The sequence below is a fragment of the Lathyrus oleraceus genome, chromosome 7 (genome assembly GCF_024323335.1).
Source record: "Lathyrus oleraceus cultivar Zhongwan6 chromosome 7, CAAS_Psat_ZW6_1.0, whole genome shotgun sequence".
Classification (NCBI taxonomy): domain Eukaryota; kingdom Viridiplantae; phylum Streptophyta; class Magnoliopsida; order Fabales; family Fabaceae; genus Lathyrus; species Lathyrus oleraceus.
The window spans coordinates 505,945,781-505,966,279 of NC_066585.1; the positions used below are offsets into that span (position 1 = coordinate 505,945,781).

General features: G+C 36.9%; 1 pseudogene; it reads left to right on the forward strand.

Annotated features, from left to right (window-relative positions):
* Positions 1–1,671: 1,671 nt before the first annotated feature.
* Positions 1,672–2,813, forward strand: LOC127104627 (phosphoenolpyruvate/phosphate translocator 2, chloroplastic-like; annotated as a pseudogene).
* The last annotated feature ends 17,686 nt before the right edge of the window (positions 2,814–20,499 follow it).

Consider the following 20,499-nt stretch of genomic DNA (forward strand, 5'->3'; position numbering starts at 1 on the left):
CATCAGCATACTTAGATCTACAATAATATGGTCATGGATTTCAAAAATAAGAGGTTCGAATTGTAACCTCTTGAAGTGCAGAAGCTGGAATTCGTGCTATCCAAGACTTGAAATGATCAAAAGCTTCTTTGTGATGCTTGTATAGATGATTGGAGGAGAAATTGAAGTTCAATTACACACGAATCCAACAGAATTTGAAATCACCATGGATGCTTCAATCTTCAAGTATAGCTCAATATGGCACTGTTTCCTTTGATTCCACGTTCAAACTTGTTCAACAGAGCTTCATGATCATGAATCTAGCACTAGAAAAGGCTTGGATGTGAAGAATTTGGAAGAAAATTTTGAGAGAAAAATTTGGTGATTTTGGATCTAGATCTGAAAAAATGGTTGTTAATGCTGAAAACAGTTATGATTATCCTTATATATGCCATGCTAATGATTCTGTAATCAAGTTTAAACCAAATGCTAATGAGATTAACCAAATTTTAGGGTGTATGCACAAATTGGTTTTTCACCTCTATGCATGGAATGCATGTGTAAACAGTGCACGAATTTCATCCATTTTCACTTAAAATCAATTTTTGGAACCAATGGCAATGGCAAAAAGTTCAAACAATGGTTCATTTTTGAATTTTGTAATTTCCCTCCAAAAAGCCCATGTATTAACAAGTGATCATGTGATGATAATTCATGTAATGTGATGCATGATTTGGAAATTAGAGGTCAAGAGGAGAACATTGCAAAAAGAACCACTCATTTTGGAGCTTTGGTTGAGAAGTTATGCTCATTTGAAGTTACATGCATACTTTGCCATGATTTGATCATATCTCCTTAACAACACATCATATACTCATGCTCTTGGACATTTTGGAAATGGGAGAGAAAGATCTACAACTTTCATGTTCAACAAAATTTCATTTGAAGGTTTCTTGATGATGTAATATTAAGTTGAAGTTGGTCCAAAATCTTTCCATTTTTGGAAAGTTCAAATTATAGGTCACTTGCTATTTTTGGAAATTCTTGACTGGACCTCAAATTCTTCAATGTGAGTGTTTGAAATGTCAAATGAGACTTGTTTGAACATGAATGAAGTATTTCTAATCACTTCCCACCTCCAAATCCACAGTTGACTTTGCAGTTGACTTTCTAGGCCTTCAGTTGACTTGAGAATGTTCTGATGAAATTCAAGCCTCTACCACTTGGGATTTTGCTTCAAAATAACATCATAGCTCATATGAACTCTTGTGAATGATTGTGGGGCCCAAATCTCAAGACTGACCACCATCTATTGCTCAATGAATGCTTTTGATGCCTTGACCTATTATTGCTTCATCTGCAAGACAAAGGTTAGATGACATATTTTTGTACTTTTGGTTAGTGATAAAAAGAAAAGCAATGACATACAAATGCAAACATGCTTGGTGATCAAGAACCACTCTCAAAAAGATAACCCACCCACAGGGAAGGAAGCAAGGTGTCCAATGATCCTTGAGGCAATATGATGATATGGTATAATGCCATGAGGGATCTTAGGGACAAAATTGGGGTCTTACAGTAGCCAGCACCAGATCCATGTGGAAATTGAATCACTTTTTGATGGAGTTAATTTCTCTGAGCCACCTACCCGTGCTCGGTTTGTAGAGTTGAACAATGATTTGTTCAGAATCAATGGAGGGTGCTGGATTACAGAAGAATCAAATTGATGAGATTGTTCTTGTTGGTGGAAGCACTAGGATTCCAAAAGTACAACAACTTGTGAAGGATTTCTTTGAAGGAAAGGAACCAAACAAGGGTGTTAACCCTGGTGAAGTAGTTGACATAGATGACCAAGTCATCTAGTATGTGGACTTAGACACATCCTCCTGCAATAACAATGCGGCAACTCCTATACAAGAGACAAGCATTACAAATGATACAATAAATTAGTTGTTGGTCATTAACACTGAACCAACTCAACCTTCTGGTTTTGTTCAATCTCTACAACTTGGTTTCGTGTTAGCTACTTGGTATCTCTTGAATATTTACTTCGACATTTACAACAAACAGGTTCTAAAAGTTTATCCATTTTCGGCAACAGTTACAGCATTTCAATTTGGCTTTGCTTCATTGGTGATTAATTTGATCTGGATTTTGAATCTACATCCAAGGCCAAACAGTAGAAGATCATAGTTTGCAGCAATTCTTCCACTGGTTATGGCTCATGCGTTGGGAAACATGTTGACGAACATCAGTCTTGGCAAGGTTTCTGTTTCACTCACTCATACCATTAAAGCTATGGAGCCTTTCTTCACTGTTGTTCTTTCATCTTTTCTCCTTGGTGAGGTGCGTACTTTTTGGGTGATTTCTTCTCTTCTCCTGATAGTCGGTGGAGTTGCATTGGCTTCAATGACTAAAGTTTCTTTCAATTGGATTGGATTCAGCACTGCAATGGCATCCAACCTTACGAATCAACTGCGGAACGTTGTGAGCAAAAAAACTAACGGCTAATGAAGAGGAAACTTTGGACAATATCAATCTCTATTCAACTATAACCATCATTTCCTTTTTATTTTTGGTACCATGTGCTATATTTTTGGATGGTTTCAAGTTTACTCCTTCGTACCTGAAATCTACGGCAAGCCAAGGATTGAATGTTTGAGAGTTATGCATAAGATCAGTTTTGGCTGCATTCTGCTTCCATGCATACCAGCAGGTTTCATATGGGATATCAGAGAAAGTGTCCTCTGTGACACACTCAGTAGGAAATTGTGTGAAAGCGTGTGGTTGTCATAGTCTCTTCTGCTATCTTCCTCCAACTCCTACACAAGTAACGTGCAAACGACATTAGTTTATAACCATTCCGGAAAGGGACTTACTCAGAGAAAAAACCTGCGGCCATTGAAGTCTCCGGTAATGCGGCATATAGAACTTTTGATTCCACGAGTCCTGCTAATATCATTGGCATTAAAGTGCAAAAATCAGAGAAGTTTTGTATAAAGAACTAGAAAAGCTGTGATAAAAAGATGAAAATAGAGAGCAGGAACAATGTTCAAGCAGCATAGAGAGGAGATTTAGTATATCACCTGTAAGAAGATCTTCAGATACCTCCACATTACACAACGCAAGAAACAACACCAGTACTAACTCTAAGCCTGCAAAAATGGTGTCTGTTCCTGCTACTGTTACATCACTTGTGATGGATAAAAAGTAATAATAGTGATTGTGGAGAATTTGCAGCAGCTACAACTGGGACAAAGAGGATTACAGTTAGGAGAAATATTGGTGCGACTTCACCGCATTCTCAATCTCCTGCAAAAGCTAATGGGAGTGCAACAATTCAGCAGCAACAACTATTGCTTAGTCGCAATTCCTCGAGGAAAAAAAAGATGAATCGCCATACAGAAGAAATCCACTGAGTGAGCTTGGAAATCCCTGTTACCGTCCTCATCGATATGTGGGTTGAATTGCATGACTTAGACGAAGACGGTACAAAAGCAATGGCCATTGTCCATGATTTAATCACCAGGAATTTGATTAATCTCATAGCTACAAGGAAAGTTGCAACAGAAGCCTCAAAGTTGCAGTAAAATCATAACAACTCGGTAAGACGGTAAAAATTCCACAAGCAACCCAAAAAAGGAGTCAAGACGAATTCAAAGTAAGAAGGTACATGGATCCTATTACCTGTTCCGGATCAAATACCAATTGAGGCAGACAAGCTGTGAGCACCCTAAAGGATTTCGCAGGGGTACCCCTTTTGATCTGAGTAACCAGCTCAAAACCCTAAACAGGGTGAGTATAAAAGGAGCCTCCTCCTCCACCAGAGAGGACGAGGAAAAAACCCTAAAGGGAAGAAAGAGGTTAGAGAGCGGCGGAGGAAAACCCTAAAAAAAATTCGACGGCGATTGAAAAGAAAAGAACCCTAATATTTTCTCACCGAAAAAGTCGCCTCCTCCTCCACCGGCAATTGACGAAGTGTAAGAGTTCGTGGGAGCAGAAGGTTAGTATCAAAGAAGAGACGTCTGAAGAATAAGTGACAAAGGTGAGCGTTTTTTATTGATTCTTTTTTGAAGCCACGGGTTTATTTGCGTTTAGAAAGGTCAAGAGAATGGGGTGAGGCCGAGAGAATGGGTTCGTCTTCTTGAGGAAGATGAACGAGTTTTTTTGTAGCGTTCTGTTTCATGTTCCCAGTTCTTTTTCTTTTATTTATTTTAAAGGCATTTAAAACCTGTTTAAAACTTAATACCGTTTGGTTTTTCCTTGCATTTTTATTAACTATTATCTGCTGACATTAATGATAATTGAACTTTGTTATTCCCACCCAACAGCCAGGCGGCTAGGGTTACTCTTTAGGATTCCCTCACCATTTTTGTGGGCTTTAGTAGCCCATTAGCTTAAACAACCCATCTCATTTTAGTTAGTTTTTATTTTAATTTATCTTGATCCATTTTTGTTTATATATTTAAGTTGTTGTTAAGGAGACAAATGACCATAAGTGGCCGAGTGGAGAGAGAGCAATTTCATCCTCTTTAGTGGGATGGGTTCAATACTTGGGAATAGCATATCTTCATTGTTTTCATTTTTGTGCTTGTTGTTTTATTTAAATCTTTTATAACTTCTTACTATTTACCTTACCATTTTTGAACCTTGTTATCCAATCCTTTTTTACGCTTGTTGATTTTATTCTCTCCGATTTAATTTTTTTAATGTGTTGTAAATAATTTGTTTATTTATTTATTTATTTCGTCCGGTTTACTTTTGGGCATATTCTCCACGAACTCATGCGCCATATCAATTTAATGGACCAACACCTCAAACATTCACATTAATCCTTCTATTTAAACGTATTTTTCAATAAAATATGAAGAAAAAGATTATCCTGGATGGAATATCCAGTTATAATCCCGAATATGGGGCTCAAGCTGTAAGAGCTTGTAAGCTATAAATATTCGTCTTCTCTCCAAAACGCCTGTAAATATCTCAAACCATCTTCTTAATAAAACTTGAAGAAAAAGATTATCCTGGATGGAATATCCAGTTATAATCCCAAATATGGGGCTCAAGCTGTAAGAGCTTACAAGCCATAAATTTTCGTCTTCCCTCTAAAAACATTCTAAAATATTTGAACCATTTCTTTAAGCAATATTGGAAAGAAATAGACTGCCTGGGTGGAATATCCAGACGTAGTCCCGAGTATTAGACTCAAGTTGTAAGAGCTTGCAAGTCACAAGTACTCGTCTTTCAAACTTCAAAATACTTAATTCCTATCTTAACCTCTTTCAATAAAGATGGAAATGGAACATGGTGTATACCGTGCACTCCTGAGATTAAGATTCAAGGTGGATGCCTTGCCTACCTTAGCTCTCGCCATCGTCTAAAGTTGTTAATGCGGTTTCTTCAAACCCCTTTCTCAATCAAATCCAAAACACTTAATCTTTATTAAACACTTTTTCAATAAAGATGGAAATGGAACATGGTGGATACCGTGCACTCCTGAGACTAGGATTCGAGATGGATATCTCGCTCATCCAAGTTCTCGCCTTTACTCAAAAATACATCCAACCAATCAAACTCTTTCTCTCCGTCGTGCGATTGATCAGAAAACCCTTTTCATAAACGAAAGATATCTTGTCTTAAGATGATGCAAAGCAATGTTTCGGCCATAATTGTTGAGTCGAGATAAGTGACATTTTTCCGAATGTTGATTTGTAAATCCATTTGATGTGTGGTATACGTCCGCTCCTCATCTGTTTTGGGTAAAACAGTGTTTTCGTCGATTAATACAATATAGCTTTTGCTAAAATCGACCAACAAACAAACATTTTCTACCCAGAACTACGTAAGCCTTGATTTCTCTATCTGAGATACGTAGGAGCAGAATTTCTAAATCTTGTCAGGCCCACTAATAAAAAACTTAGGTTTAGTCCTTCGTCAAAAATCCAAAAACATTTTCCTTTCTTCAATTCTTTCTTTCCCACCTAATAAACTTAAAGCCTAACATTTTAAACTAACACTAACGCACACAACTAACCTAATGGTTCCCGTTGAGTACAACGGACGTGAGGGGTGTTAGTACCTTCCCCTTGCGTAATCGACTCCCGAACCCTGATTTGGTTGCGACGACCATAATCATTGTCGTTTTGTCTTGGGTTTTATCGATATTTCCCCTTTCCTTTTTAGGAATAAATAAAGTTCCGTGGTGACTCTGTTCAGTCCATCATGCGAGCGTGCGATTGCGCTTCGCTTAGGTAGTGCTCTCATTTTTTCGAGGTGCGACACATAGGACTGGGGTTTATCAAGAAGAAAGGTGGGTACAAAAACAATTTTGAGCCTCATATCCTTTGTTTCGATAACCGTGAACCAAGCCACGTTACAACCCTTAAAAGACCTAATTGAAGTAGGGTTTATTCTAAAAGCATACTACATCAAGGTTGCGTAAACTGACTCCTAAAAATTTGATAATCTTTTACTTTGGTACAATCTTCTTGTTGTACCCTTCGCATTGTTAAATCATCATTGCGTTTGGATTAAAATGGTTCACTCGTCACACATTATCACATCATTCAAATAAATTCTTTTCAAAACTTGCATGAGTATCGCATTAAAATTACCATTTCTAAACAAGCAATTTTAACTGCAAGTCAGTACTTGACGTCAGGGAAATTCCAACAATAAGGAACAATTAGAGGAACTTGGACATTCGTTGGTGCTAACCCGAATCAAGACTACCTCATAACCCATGAATCAGGTGCATGCCACCTAAACATCAGTTGATCATAGGAAGATTACTCCAAGAATTGGTCAGTCTTAAACAGTCTCCAACATCTGTTAATAAATGTGCAAATCATTTCAAGAATCAGTTGATCTAGAGAAAATCATCTCAGGACTCTATTAACTAGGGGCAGATCACCTAGAGGTTCTGTTGGACAGGGGCAGACCCCTTCAATGTTCAGTTAGGGTGAGTTAAGTCGCTTCAACGCTCATACTGGGGCAAGCTACCTCAAAAGTATAGAAAAGTAAACCACTCCGGGAGTCGGTTAATCAAGGAAAAATATTTTCATGACTTTAAATTTTGGGGCAAGCCATCTCCAATTTATGGTACAATTGCTTTCGAAATCCTTTCAAGGTAAAACTTCCGCGAAGACCCACCACATTGGGGAAAGATGAGCTATACAGGAGCAAGTCATCTCCCTGACTTCAAGTTGTTCAAGCGAAAGCTTTTTCGCAAGTCAGCAAATGCAGAGTCCAAGATGAGTGTCGGGGAATCATGCTACCACCCAAAAAAAATACCTTTTGACAGACAGAAGCCTTCTGCAAAGAACCTTCTCTTCTAATACCCACACAGGGGCATTTTGGAAACCTTCCAATCATTACATAGATCATCATCATGCATTAGTCATGTCGTTTTGCTCTAGCGTAAAGCCATGCATATTATATCATTTATCAGGCATAACCCCCCATAACATGAACCTGACATCAAAAGGTCTTGAAACACAAAATCTGACACCAAAGCCCAACATCGCTTGGCCATTTCAAAGTCCAGTTCTCGTCTGGCAATTTATTTCAAAGTCCAGTTCCCGTCTGGCAACTTATTTCAAAAACCAGTTCCCGTCTGGAAATTTATTTCAAAGCCTAGTTCCCGTCTGGAAATTTATTTCAAAGTCTAGTTCTCGTCTGGCAACTTATTCCAAAGTCCAGTTCTCGTCTGGCAAACTATATCAAAAATCAGTTCTTGTACGACAAATCATTTGCCAAATACCAGTTCTCGTCTGGTAAATTATCTCTTAATACCAGTTCCCGTCTGGTAGGTCACCTATTTCGATACCAGTTCTCGTCTGGTAGTCAATTATTTTCACCAGTTCTCGTCTGGTAGCCTACTTTAAAAATCAGTTCCTGTCTGACAAACAAAAAAAATTCAGTCTCGTTTGACATTTCAATTATTTTTACCAGTTCGTGTTTGGTAACATATCCTTCAAGTGTTGTCCTCATCTGGCAGTTCAATCTCCTTCACCAGTTCTCATATGGCAGTTCCCATTTAAAGTCCAACCTCATTGACAGTCAAGAATAAAACCCTACAAGAATATCCAATTACCCATTTGCATTCCCATATGCTTCATATGAATCATTCATAAATGGTTTTCCTACCAAACAGAAAATTCAAAAAAAAAACACAGTCATATCAATCATCAGCATACTCATGCATAACACTCCCACAAAATGGGAATTTCAACAAAATAAAAATCATTCGCATTCCTACATGCACAACCAAATATCCCCAACAATTGCATCCCTTCATACATATCAATCATCAGCATACTCATGCATAACACTCCCACAAAATGGGAATTTCAACAAAATAAAAATCATTCGCATTCCTACATGCACAACCAAATATCCCCAACAATTGCATCCCTTCATACATATCATGCATCATCCCATGCATAATACTGCCGCTCAAAGTGGAACATCATACAAAAATCATACCAAAATATCAGGATCCAAGGGCATTCATGTATATCTTGGACATTCCTCATTTTCAAATGAAGTTATTACCCTGCATATGCTCGTGAGATTATTTCTCAGCAAATCATCTTTCAAAACTTTATGATTAATAATGATATTCCCGGCATTTTTCTTTACAATCATTGCTCCCCAAGCAAAGGTTACCCTAAAAAGTCTCTTATGAGTTTTCCCCCTGTAGAACATTCCTAGTATATCTCCCTCAAAAGGAGTCTTTTCTTAAAAATTCCACCAACAGACGAATATTTGAGATACTGCTTCATTTATCTGAAGAATCTCATTTCTCTGTTTGAGATACTGCTTCATTCATTTGAAGAATCTCATTTTTGTTTTTAGAGATATTGCTCTAATATCCTCGGAGAGTCTTAGATTCGGTTAAGGTATCTTTCCCTTGTTGGAATATCTTAATTCTATCATATAAGATGTTGCTTCGACTCGATACATAGAGTCTCATTTTTTTTGTTTAAGATACTGCTTCATCAATATGAAGAGTCTCATTTCAGATTCTTTTAGAGATACTGCTCTAAGTATCCTCGGAGAATCTTAGATTCAATTAAGGTATCATTCCCTTGTTCGGAATATCTTAATTCTATCATATAAGATGTTGCTTCGACTCGATACAGAGAATCTCATTTTTACTATTTGAGATAATGCTTCATCAATATGAAGAGTCTCAATTCAGATTTTTTAGAGGTACTACTCTAAGTATCCTCGGAGAGTCTTAGATTCAATTAAGGTATCATTCCCCTTGTTCGGGATATCTTAATTCTATCATATAAGATGCTGCTTCGACTCGATACAGAGAATCTCATTTTTACTGTTTGAGATACTGCTTCATCAATATGAAGAGTCTCATTTCAGATTCTTTTAAAGATACTGCTCTAATATCCTCGGAGAGTCTTAGATTCAGTTAAGGTATCTTTCCCTTGTTGGAATATCTTAATTCTATCATATAAGATGCTGCTTCGACTCGATACAGAGAGTCTCATTTTTGTTGTTTGAGATACTGCTTCATCAATATGAAGAGTCTCATTTCAGATTTTTTAGAGGTATTGCTCTAAGTATCCTAAGAGAGTCTTATATTCAATTAAGGTATATTTCCCTTGTTGGAATATCTTAATTCTATCATATAAGATGTTGCTTCGACTCGATACAGAGAATCTCATTTTTACTGTTTGAGATACTGCTTCATCAATATGAAGAGTCTCATTTCAGATTTTTTAGAGGTACTGCTCTAAGTATCCTCGGAGAGTCTTAGATTCAATTAAGGTATCTTTCCCTTGTTGGAATATCTTAATTCTATCATATAAGATGCTGCTTCGACTCGATACAGAGAATATCATTTTTACTGTTTGAGATACTGCTTCATCAATATGAAGAGTCTCATTTCAGATTTTTTAGAGGTACTGCTCTAAGTATCCTCGGAGAGTCTCAGATTCAATTAAGGTATCTTTCCCTTGTTGGAATATCTTAATTCTATCATATAAGATGTTGCTTCGACTCGATACAGAGAATCTCATTTTTACTGTTTGAGATACTGCTTCATCAATATGAAGAGTCTCACTTCATATTTTTTAGAGAATATTGCTCTAATATCCTCGGAGAGTCTTAGATTCAATTAAGGTATCTTTCCCTTGCTGGAACATCTTAATTCTATCATATAAGATGATGCTTAGACTCAATACAGAGAATTTCATTTTTACTGTTGAGATGCTGCTTCATCAATATGAAGAGTCTCATGCCAGATTTTCTTTATACTACTCTGGCATCCTGTAAAAGTCTTGAGATTTAGCTAGGGATGTCACTCCATTGCTAACATATCTCCACTGTGATGTCCAAGATACTGTTCTGACGACTCCCAGAAAGTCTTGGTTGTTTCATTTTACCTTCCGGTAACCTTTTCTTACTGTATTTCTCACTGCATTTTATTTATGCATTTCTTCCTTGCATTTTAAAGGACAAAATTCGGGTCTTTTCATATTTAATTATCTTCCACCATGAATGTACGAAGACTATTGTCATTCATACTTTCTGGTTCAAGGTAATTAAATATGGGCAACTGTCATACCCCAATTTTGTCCGGGCATTTTAAATTTTCATAAATTCGATTTAATTTTCAGTGTACATCATATGCATAACATGCATCTCATCATAAATAATACCTAAAAATATCAGTCAGGATAAATTTATTGAGAATACAGACAAATCGGTTAAATCATTTCTCGAGAATATGCAAAATCAACGGGTAAAAAGTTTCAAGATTAAAATTGCAGACGCCATTATTATTAACCTACGGTTCACGTAGTTTAACCTGGTGTGCCTGTTATATTTTTCAGCGGTTGTTTCGGTTGCGTTTTGACCCGCCTGAGCCCTTTTAACCGATGAAAATTTATTTCAAAATTTAAAGAAACGTTGTATTTTTTCAATAAGTATATTTTGTGCTGATCATTTTAGTGCATCCGATTTAATTTTTTGAGCAAATTTTCGCCCGACTTTTATTCATTTTTAGTCGTTTTAATTTTGTTCTTTCATCAAAATAGTCAGATTAAATAAATAGAATTTCACATGTTATCATTTTAATTTTATCATAATTATTTTAAAAGTTGTGAATTTTATTTGATTCAATTGATTGAAATTGATTAAGTCATCTAAAAACAACATTATAGATATTTTAATTTATTTAAATAGTGTGTGCTTCTTGGTGTGTTTCTTTGATTCGATCCAGACCATCAATTCGAATTAATCAATGGTCTATGTTAAGCAATCCACACTTATCCTAGTTTATCCAATCAAAATTTAGGATTTAATAGTAAGTAATTAATAAATAAAAAATAATAATTATTGAGTGGCTGACACTCTACCACTCCTCAATAATACCTCTCTCTCTCTCTCTTCTTCCAACGGTAACAAAAAAATAATATTAAAAAAAGAGAAAAGAGAAAGGGTTGTCTCTCTCCTCCAACGGTAAAAAAAATAATTAAAAATAATAATAAAAAGTGAAAGGTGAGTACATTGACAGACACCATTGGTCCAAAAGAAGAAAAGGAATTTAAAAAAAAAAAAAAAACAAAAGGAGGAGGACTTTTAATTTTCCTCTTCTTCTCCAGAACCTCACGCGACCTCAACTCCTCCCCACGATAACTCTCCATACCACACACATTCGTCAACCTCAACCCACAAGCATCACCCTCTGCCGAAACCTCCTTTCTTTTTCCTTCGAACCACAAGTCCGACCCTCTGTCCGCATTAACCTCTAACGCCACCATCAAAACCCTCAAAACAACTCCGACATCCGCCGGAACCCCTCAGTCTCGCCGAAAACACCTTGATTCTCCACTCTCCTTCTTCAATCTCTGCCGGAAAACCCTTCACCTCGCCGGCGATTTCACCTTCCTCCACGCCGATACCACCAAACACCGGTGAACCCTTTTTCTTCTTCCTACTGCCGCGTGAAACCCTTCCATCAACCACCGCTCACCAACGTACCGCCGAAGACCCCTTCTTCCTTCATCAACATCGACAGCGGATCATCACCTTCCAAACTGCTCAACATGGCCTCCACCACTTATGATTTCCGACGCCTCCATTTCGAATCTTCAATAACCTCAAGCAAATCCATTATCGGATCTATAATCTTTTGGAAATCACTGCCACCACATATTTCATCCGCGGTGAAGTTCAAGGTCACTCTGCGACTTGGTTGAGCAAGTTGAAATGTTGGACCAAGTCACGGGAATGAGTTTGATTCACTCTAGTGACAACAACAGTGGCAGTTCGACGGTGCAGTAACAATTTAAAGTTGAATTTTCTACTGCACTTTGCTATACATAGTTTGTTTATATGTGCTTTCTCAGTTTGGTTTGTCATAAAAGGTTTAGTTTTTTATCTCTTTCAATTTTATACCAGGTTCTGCTTAGATTACTTTATACCAAGTTGTGTTTGGATTATTTTATATCAGGTTGTGTTTGAATTAAAATTATCGAATGGTATATAGTTTATCTTTGTGATTGGGTTGTTGTATGCATTTCGTTACTTTGAATCAACATTGCTTGCTTACTAGCTTGGTGTGGGTTATGTTTGAACAACCATGTTGATAGACCAGAATATTTGTTAGAATATTCTTGTAATAACATATGTATCTTTTCCATTCATAGAATAGGCAGTACCTTCCTAATCTATTTTAAGCAAATAATTGATGTATAGTTAAGAGGCTTCTATATTGGTCACACATGATCATTGTACATATATGGATACAGATTAATGAAAACAACAGGAAAACAATTCCTTTCATGGTATCAAGAGACCTAGGTTGCCCCGCTTAGCCTCTCAACCTTCTGTTACACGATATTTTTCTTCTTTCTTTCTCTACTCACTAATCATGTCAATCCCAACTGATGTGGTAACTCCTCCACCACAATCGTCTTCACCACCAAAGAACCCTTTCCATTTGGCTCTCGCTGTAACCAACATCAAGAACCACATCCTTATTGTTCTTGAGATAGAAAACATTCAATTTGGTACGTCGGTTGAACTTTTCAAAATCCATGCTCGATCTCATAAGGTTCTTCATCACATCATTCCTCCAGCACCAGGCAAGGAAAAGAAGACACCTGAAATCGATGATGAGCAGAAGTTGTGGGCGACTCTTGATGCAAGAATTCTACAATGGATTTATTCCACTATCTCCGGCGATCTTTTGGCTACCATCATTGAACCAGACTCCACTGCCATGGAGGCTTGGAATCGATTGACCAACGTCTTCCAGGACAATCAAAACGCTCGTGCAGTCACTCTCGAGCAGGAGTTTTCATCCGTTCGCATGGAAGATTTTCCCACCGCTTCCGCTTACTGTCAGCGACTCAAAACACTTTCTGACCAATTGAAGAACGTTGGAGCCCCTGTCTCTAATCAGCGACTCTTTCTCCAACTTGTTTCCGGTCTCACTGATGCATACAAAGGGGTCGGTACACTAATTCGGCAAAGCAACCCTCTTCCACAATTTTATCAGGCCCGCTCTATGCTTACTCTTGAAGAAGCCGGTCTAATTAAGATGGCGGCTACCGGCGCACAGGCTGCCATGCTTACGACACAACCAAAGGATGTTACTGAACCCTCCTCCTATAATGATAACCGCGGTGGCAAGAAGAATAACAGCCGAAATTCTGCTCATAAAAACCGAGACAGTTACGGTAGAAACAGCAGACGTGGTCAACGTGGCGGCGGACGTGGTGGTGGTCAACTGTCCCTACAAGCCAACACCTCACAGTGGCAGTCTCCTCCCCCTCCCTGGCAGCAGTATCAATGGGGTTGGATGTCACCACCATGGGGACTCCCTCCTTGCCCATATCCGTCTTCTCAATGGACTCGCCCAAGTGGTCCTCCAAAGCAACTAGGACTATTAGGTCCACGTCCGCAAGCCTATGCAGCCAGCACTTCTTCTCTAGCACCCACGGGTATTGAAGCCGCAATGCACAACATGTCCCTCAATCCTCCCGATGGCCAGTGGTATATGGATACTGGAGCAACCTCTCATATGACGGCATCACAAGGTAATCTCTCGTCTTATTCTAATATGAGTAATTCAAATCAAAATATTATTGTTGGTAGTGGACAACAAATTCCAATCCGTGGTTATGGACAATCAACCCTTTCCACATCTACAAAACCTTTAAACCTACAAAATGTCCTACATGCTCCGCAAATTATTAAAAATTTAATTTTTGTGCGACGTCTCACTATTGACAATAATGTTTCTATTACTTTTGACCCTTTTGGATTCTCTGTGAATGATTTTCAGACGGGGATGCCACTAATGAGATGTGATAGTATTGGGGATCTTTATCCCATCACGAATAATTATTCAGTCTCCCATCCATCCACTTTTGCAGCTCTTACTTCCAGTTTATGGCATAACCGTTTAGGACACCCGGGTTCATCTGTTTTGCGATCTCTTAGCAAAAATAAGTTCATTGGTTGTAACAATTTAATTTCAAAATCTGTTTGTGACTCTTGTATCTTTGGGAAGCATATTAAATTGCCATTTTATGCTTCTCAATCTCATACTTTAATGCCTTTCGATATTATGCACAGCGATTTATGGACTTCTCCTATTTTAAGCACAGTTGGGCATAAATATTATGTTTTATTCTTGGATGATTACTCTAATTTTTTGTGGACTTTTCCTATTAGCAAAAAATCTGAAGTTTACTCTATGTTTTCATCCTTGACTTCTCTCATTAAAACTCAATTTGATAAAACCATCAAATGTTTTCAATGTGACAATGGACGTGAATTTGACAATGAGTCTTTCAGAAAATATTGCGATGCTAATGGTCTTATTTTTCGTTTCTCTTGCCCGCATACCCCATAATTCACCCTACCCCATACAACTTTCATCTGATCCATGGACCTATTACACATACATGCATTTATTGTTTCATCATCATAATTGCATTAACATTCATAACCAAAGGCATACTACATGGACTCAAGGCATGTTGTTCACACCTGAGAAGAAACTGGAATTTTCCGGTTAAAGCTCTAGAGAAAACACCAAAAATAACGAAAAAGTCACTTTTTGGTTTGTGTAACCGGTTACCAGAATCAGGGTAACCGGTTACACCCCTTTTTAAAGTAGTTTCCAGGACATTTTTGGCATGTGTAACCGATTACCCTATTTCTGGTAATCAGTTACACAAGTGTAACGCAGGCTCCCTAGGCCATTATTGGCTTAGGTAACTGGTTACCCTGATTCTGGTAACCGATTACCATGCGCAGAACAACAGTAGTAACTTATTTTACTCCAAATTGACCCTTCTTTTTTACTCACCTACCCACTTGTGTTCCCTATAAATATGACATTATTTCCCCCTCTTTTTTACCATGCTTACATCCCCAAAAGTTATGAAAACATCAATCAAGCTCTCTTCCTTAAATTTAAGTCAAAACAAAAAAATTATCACCTCTCAAAATCACCTCCCACCAACTTTTTTCCTACTTCACTTTTTTCCCCAAAACCTTCCATTTTCTAACACTCACAACTCAACCTTTTCACTAAGTTTCCACCATAAACACTTCCATCCCAAACCTCTTGCTTCACATTCAAGCTCAACATCACAACAATCTAGCTTTTTCACATTTTTGGATAATGATTGTAGCTTAAATTTTTTAAGATTTTTTGGTTCTATTTTTATGTTGGAAATGGTTGGTTTTTATTGGGTTGTATTTTGAGAAAGTTTTGAGTCAAGTTTATGACAAATGATTAAGTTTGGTTTACACATTTTTTCTTGGGATTTTTTGCTCTTACTACCATTTTATTTACCATTTTTTTAGTCAAACTTTGTTATTGTTATCATTTGCTATTTATTGTCGATTTATTGTTATATTTGTTTGGTTCATGAAATCTATTAGGTCATCATTATGGTTGTTTAGAGTTGATAAAATCTTCAATATTTTAAACCTATTAATGAATGATCAATGGATCATTCATGATACATTGAGGCATTGATAAGTTGCCTCTATTTCAACCATACTTGAGTCATTTGATGCATAGATGAAATCATATTCTTTGTATTAACTTGTTAATCCATTTGCTTATTGTTACTCCACTAACTTTTAACATTTATATTATTGCGCTTTTTTTTCTTTGCTATTTATTTACTCACAATTTATTTTATTGTTCATTTTATTTCAAGTACTTTATGTTTATGTCCATTATCATCTAACCATATATCATTTACATTATGCTAATTTATTTGTTCTCTTACTATCTTGCTAAGTAAAAAAAAGTAAAAACAAAAGAAAGAAAACAAATCATAATTGTTTGAGTGATATAATCTTCTATTTGTCAAAATATTGATAGATGGACTTAGGGTTATATAACTTTCTTTGTTATAAATCTATTGTTAGATGATTATTAATCATCTTCAATACTTTGTATCAATGATAAGTTATCCCTTGATGTGTCATATTTTGAGTTTTTTGACCGATGGATAGATAATCCTCAAAATGTTCATTTTGCACATATTACTAACCACTAATTATACTTCACTAACTTTATTTATCATTAACCTTTATTATTGTGATTTTGTTACCATTTACTTGTGGTTTATTTTATGTCATTTATATTCACTAACCATTGTTATTCTGATATTATTATGTCATTACCTTGTAATTTACTCTTATGTCACTACTTGTAATTTACATTCAAATACTCAATTTCACCATCATCATCATTGTATAAACTCATCATGCATGTTATATTTATTTGTTATTTACTTTATTATCATCATACAATAAAAACAACAAAAACATGATAAAATGATAAATACCAAAAATAATCCATTTCACTTAATCAACTTGGACTTAAAGGATATCATCCTAGGACCTTTGCTTGGAGGATTTTTTCCATTACCTTTGTGATACTTTGTGAATGTTGGATTTTCAACCGCAACTTGCATTCATGTTGTAAGAATGGCATCATGGCACCACCTTAGGGGGACATGTTTGTAATACCATTATCCTTTGTTTAGCTTAGGTCACTTTTGCACACACAAGGTTTTCTCTTGGGTTACCTTAAAATGAGACCCTCTATTTTCTTGTTGGTTACTTTGTATGCATGTTGCATTACCCAAATTTCATAATCAAATAAACAAACCATTGATTCAACGTCAGGTGGAATCTTCATAATCAAATCCAAAATACAATAAAATTACGATTATTATTTTGTGTCACGAGCCTTAAGTGGTGGAGAATGAGTAAGAATGGAGAATTCCTACCCTTACTCTAATTATTTTGGATGCAAGACATTTGGCTTGTTGTCTAGAATAATCACCTCCGCACATAGACTTTAGTATAATATAATCACAAATATTCTTTTCATAAAATCCTTATTCAAGGTAAAAATAATACAACTCATCAAACTCATTTTCGCGCCTTAGGGCATCATCCCGAAAACCCTTTTCTCAAAGGTAAAAGCAACCAACACACAAACATTTTCTACTCCGAACTACGGAGTTCTGATTCCTCATCCCCGATGAGTGACACGTAGGCACAAGGGCCATAATCCTTGGCGAGCACTATAATAATAAAACACCCCCTCTTTCACACACACTTCTTTTGAAAATAAAACAATGATAGATAATTACCCATGTACGCAAATAACCCAAATGGTTCCCATGGAGTATCATGGACGTGAGGGATGCTAATACTTTCCCTTTGCGTAATCGACTTCCGAACCCAAATCTTAGTTGCGAGACCGATTCCTTATCCCGTTTTAGCGCTTCCCGTGCACGTACTTTTTTGAGGGTTTTATCGACTATTTCCCCTTACCCCTTTGATAGGGACACACAAATAAAATTCGGTGGCGACTCTTCTGATTTTTCCTCTCTTTGGCATCTCTTTAATCCCGGTTTCATTATCGTGAAATCCCGGTAGCGACAATATGCGATAAAATTTTGTTTGTCCTTAGCGAAAATTCGTCGTTAAAGGTGAGTATAATAATCTCGCATATTGTAACATAATACAACTATACTTTATCATACAGGAAGGCTTGGATAACTAGGACTATGGCAGTTGAAAAAGTGTTTGACAATTGGGAGGAGTCATACAAGCAACTTCTAAAATACTTGGTGGCTCTTAAACATTATGCTCCAGGGACTATTGCCAATTTGGAAATGTTATCGACGTATACCCCAGACGGGATTTGTGCTATTGGTAATGGAATATTCCACCGACTCTTCTGGGCATATCAACCATGCATCAAAGTTTTTGCTTTCTGTAAACCTATTATACAAATTGATGGTACATGGTTATACGAGAAATATAAAGGAACACTACTGATGACAGTGGCACAAGATGGCAACAACAACAGTTTTCCAATCGCCTTTGCCCTAGTTGAACAGGAGACTGCTGGGGGATGGAGTTTTTTCCTAAAAAATCTCCGATTGCACGTTGCTTATCAGCCTAACTTATGTTTGATCTCAGACCGACACCCTTCAATAGTGAGTTCTTATAAAAACATTGATAATGGCTGGGAGGATCCTCCGTCGACGCATGTCTACTGCATTAGACATATCGCTCAAAATTTTATGCGGGAAATCAAAGACAAAATGTTGCTAAATAAGGTTGTCAATGTAGGGTATACATTAATAGAACCTTCTTTCAAACACTACCGTGAAGATATCAAAATGTCAAACGCAGATGCAGTAAGGTGGATCGACAATATTCCATTGGAGAAGTGGACTAGGGCATACGACAACGGTCAACATTGGGGCCACGTGACAACCAATATTCTGGAATCAATGAACTCTGTCTCCAAAGGAATTTGAAAGCTACCTATAACCGCTTTAGTGCAAGCAACCTATTTCAGGCTAGGGGCGTTGTTTGAGACCAGACGATCCAAATGGAGTTAAGTGTTACAATCTAGGCAGTTATTCAGTGAGGTTTCAATGAAATTCATTAAAGAGGATGTTGTCAAAGCCAATACACGTGTGGTCACGGTGTTTGACTGTACTAAAGGTTGGTACAATATTGTTGAGTCCATGGATCACAATGAAGGCATGCCGAGGGGACATTATCAAGTGGAACTAGATAGAGGTTGGTGCGACTGCGGAAAGTTCCAAGTCTTTCGTATGCCTGCTCCCATGTCATTACGGCATGTTCAAAGGTTCGACGAGATTCATCCTACTTACTATCCAACGTTTACAAAGTCATAAGTTTTTCCAATGTTTACAAATTAGCTTTTCAATAGTCGTAAAAGAGGATTACTGGTATGCATATCAATAGGACATTCTCTGGCACAATGAAATAATGCGAAGAAAGAAAAAGGGTCGCCCAAACAACACCCGTATTCGAACCGAAATGGATACGGAGAACAAAATGGTTAGATTATGTAGTTCATGTCGCCATCCCGGTCATAATCGTACTAACTGTAGCTGTGTTAGAACAAGCACAACAAGATAATTTTAATTGTAACTCTTTTGCTTTATATTAAAAATAACATTCATTTCATATGATAACTTTGTGAGGAAATACCATCACAAACAAATACAACACATACAACACATAAGCAGCACATAAACAACAACACAACAAACTACAACAAATAAAATACCATCACTAACAAATATAACACATAAACAACATAACTATGCGATTATAACAACATAACTATGCGATTACAACCATCAAAACAATTTTGTACATAGTATACATCATCCTGTGAACGTCTCTGTCAGTCTTAATATCCATCCATAAATGAACTTCTCCATTTTGGTTAAACGTGGACTCAAGCCATTGAATTCTTCTGATCCTTTCACCCTTTGCAATTTCTCCATCTAACCAACGGTTCAAGGTCCTATTAAGACATTTGAACGTGTCTATATTCCAAAGTGGGATCTTTATCGGAGGCTGCACTGCTGAAAAGATTAAATCCACATATCTCTTGTGAATATATGAATATTCAGACATTTTAAAGAAAAGAAAATTGAAGGAGATTGAAGGAAAATGGAAGGAGGGTAAGAAGTTGTGTGAAAACTTATGGGAGAAACGTTGTGTATTTATAGATCAGCACACACATGCATGTGCCATTGCCTTAGGCGCACACACACATGATTACATGCATGCACCAATACATGTGACGCCTTCACATGCATGCGCCATTGCATATGGCGCCGTCACATGCATGCGCCAATGGCTAGGACGCCTCCTTTGATTGGATAATAGATGTGTCAGTTCAATTGACGCATAAGTAATGAAAAGTGATTATTTCGGTAATTAATTTGAAAAAATATGTTATTTTAGAATTTAAATTAAAAAAGGTGACTATTTTAAAAAAAGTCATAGATATTGTGGTAAGGATTTTGGAAGAAGAAAAAAAAATGAAAAGTTTCAAAATATAGCATCAAGTAGAAAAAAAATAATAAAGACTTTGTACCAAATGGTTCTCTATATATAGCTTCTTAGCTTTCCCACAATACCACACACCATTGCCAACAT